Here is a 2,930-nt window from a genome sequence, read left to right on the forward strand (position 1 = left end):
TATCTATCCAATCTATTTGTCTGTCTGTCTCTGTCTGTCTATCTATCTATCTCGTCTGTTCATTGATTCATTTGTTTATTTGTTTATCCACCCTACTACATGGAGAGCAGTGTTTGACAAAGATCCAGAGGGAGGTTAATACCCTGGGGGAGAATGAATGCTGAGCAACAGGGTTCAGGATAGGGGATCCCTGGCCTCCCCTTACCTGGAACCCCCTTTTGGGTTCTATATGCCACTCTGAGAGTCCAAGATTCTCTTGAGGGTATTTCTGGGTTGTCTGAACTGGGTCTGCAAGTCATGGGACCACTTAGGGTTGCAAGAGACCTCAGAGGCCATTTACTGTGACCACCTCATTTTCTGTGTGAGCAAACTGAACCCTAGGGGTGTGACGTGACTTGGGATCTTGGAGCTAGAGGTGGAAGGCACCTCAGAGACGATCTAGCCAAACTCTCTAATTTTATGGATGAGGAAACTTAGGTGCTTGCCCGAGGTCCCCTTGGGGATAGTGAGCGGCAGAGCTCGGAATGGCCCAAACCGTCCTCCTACGGTCCTTCTGGCCCAGGGTGACCCCCATCTAGCCCTCATCTCTGTCCTAGTGCTTTTTAGTAGGAAACCAGAACTGGGCTCATCCTATAGAATATGGAATGCTGGTTGGTACAACTTTCACCCCAAGGCATTTGGCTCTTGGTGGGATTCTGTTTAAGTCTTTCCCTTCCATCAAGCTTATGTTGTCTCACTAACATTCTTTTTACTGACTCATAATCTCCTTTCCTTTTCATAGTATAGAATCAGAGGGAGTGTTGAGTAATGGATAGAAAGAAGCTTGGCTTTGGAGTGAAGAAGACTTGGATTCAAATCCTACCTCAGGCACTTACTATCTGTGACCCTGGGCGAGTCACTTCACCCTGTTTGCCTCAGTTTCCTCACTTGTAAAATGAGCTGGAGGAGGAAATGGCAAACCACTCCAGTATCTCTGCTAAGAAAACCCCAAATGGAGTCATGAGGAGTCTGAAATGACTTAACAACAACACAAAAAAACTGTTTCAACAACCACCAAATGACATTCACTAAGCATTTACTGAGTAACTGGTGTGCACAGGGCCCCATTCTAGGGGATCTCACAAAGAATTTCAAAGCATCCTTTGTCCAAAGCTATTCAAGCTATCTGGAGAAGTCTCACTGTTCCTGCTTTGATTGGCCTTTTTTCTTCAGGTTTCTTACCCCTTCTGTCAGTAGGGACTCTAGGCATGGGATCCTAGGTCTGGAGGTGAAAGGTACCTCAGATGCCATCTGGTCCAACCCCTTCGTTTTACAGGAGAGGAAATTGAGGTCCAGAGAGAGGAAGTATTTTGGAATCATAGCCTCCTAGATTTAGGATGGGCTCTCAGACGCCACAGAGTCCATCTTCCTCATTGTACGGGCCCAGGGAAGTTAATTTGACCTTGAACGTTTCTCTTCAGCAAGTCTGCCTGGAAGTTTCCACCCCCTATCCTGCATAAAGCCTACAAAAAGGGAAGAAAGCACACTGTACCCCTTATGGGATTGCTGTCTGTTTTCTTTCTTTCTTGGTCATATTCTTTTTTGTTTTTTTTCCTTTTTGTTTTTTTTGGTTTCTTTTTTCTCTCCAAGCATATAGGCCAATCCTTACTTCCAAAGCTGTGCTCACACCTGTCTCCATTGCTTATAAACAGAGGTGTTGAACACGTAGTATGAGACCAGCAACACTCCAGAGTGCAGCCCAAAACAGATTAAAATGTAACAGGGAAATATTTAACACAACAGAAATACAATGAAGCAGAGATAACATTACATTTTAAAACTAAGTCAATACGGTGCCCTTGGGGATCCTTAAGTATGTATTGAGTGGCCAAACAGGAAGCCAGGCTGTGTATGACAAGTCAGAGAGTGAACTAGTCAAAGCTGGGGACAGGTGATCTGAGTTCAAATCCCAGCTTTCTTCTTACTATGATACAGTTTTGGAAAAGTGTTTTCTCCTCCTTGCTCTCACTTGACCCACATGTAAAATGAGGGGGCTGGACCAGAGGACCTCCCCCGTTCCTTTCAGCTCTGAACCTCCTGATTCTATGGGTTCAAGGCAGCCAAGAAGCAGCTTGGAATGCTAGCTTCCTCCTGCTGTCAGTGCTGGCTGCTCCGATAAAACCAGCTCAGGGTTCCATGTGCCCAAATGCCAGAGCTATTAATCACCCCTCCTGAAGATAACACAGTCAGTGCTGCCCCAGTGGTTGGGATGGGCAGAGCAGGGCAGAGGTGCCGATTTCTGTTCCTGGAAATGCTGGTGGAAGACATAAGACTCCAGCTTTGAGACCAGGGGGGATATTGCATCTGCTGCTTGGCCCTGTGCTCCCTGGACCATCAAAACGAAATTCAAGTACCAGCACACACCAAGCCCTTTCCGAGATTCTTAGAAAAATTTGTTTTCCTTGGTTTTCCAGTCTAGAGACCTGGTTCTTCAGAACACACCGGAAGAGAATGAGAATCATAGGATCACAGATTCATAGATTTAGACTGGGAAGGGACTTTGGAGGCCTTCAAGTCCAATCCCCTCGTTTTACACATGGGGAAACTGAGGCACAGGAAGTTTAGTAACTTTCCACGGAATTCAGTAAATGTCTGAAGTGGGATTTGAATCCAGGTTTTCTTGATTTAAAATACAGCACTTTTCTCCAATATTCCCATGTTGCCTGGCCCAGGGGAATTAAAAGACTTGACTAAGGTCACACAGGTAAGTCTGATCCTTCTCCTCATGGAGCTTACAGAATAGTAAGGGGCTATGATGCAAACACAGAAAATGGAAAATGTATAATATTACATCAAATAGGAGGCAGGGTGGTATAAGTGAATATATATGTATACATCGATATTACACACACACACACACACACACACACACACACACACACACACACACA

The 2,930-nt window shown here is 45.2% G+C and overlaps 1 protein-coding gene across 1 annotated transcript in view; it reads right to left on the reverse strand.

The window, feature by feature from the left end:
* Positions 1 to 2,930, reverse strand: part of ISX (intestine specific homeobox) — a 23,945-nt gene that overhangs the window by 17,828 nt on the left and 3,187 nt on the right. The gene's annotated exons all lie outside the window — the stretch shown is intronic.

Source organism: Vombatus ursinus, unplaced genomic scaffold, assembly GCF_900497805.2.
Source record: "Vombatus ursinus unplaced genomic scaffold, bare-nosed wombat genome assembly UNPS02003292.1, whole genome shotgun sequence".
Taxonomy (NCBI): Eukaryota; Metazoa; Chordata; class Mammalia; order Diprotodontia; family Vombatidae; genus Vombatus; species Vombatus ursinus.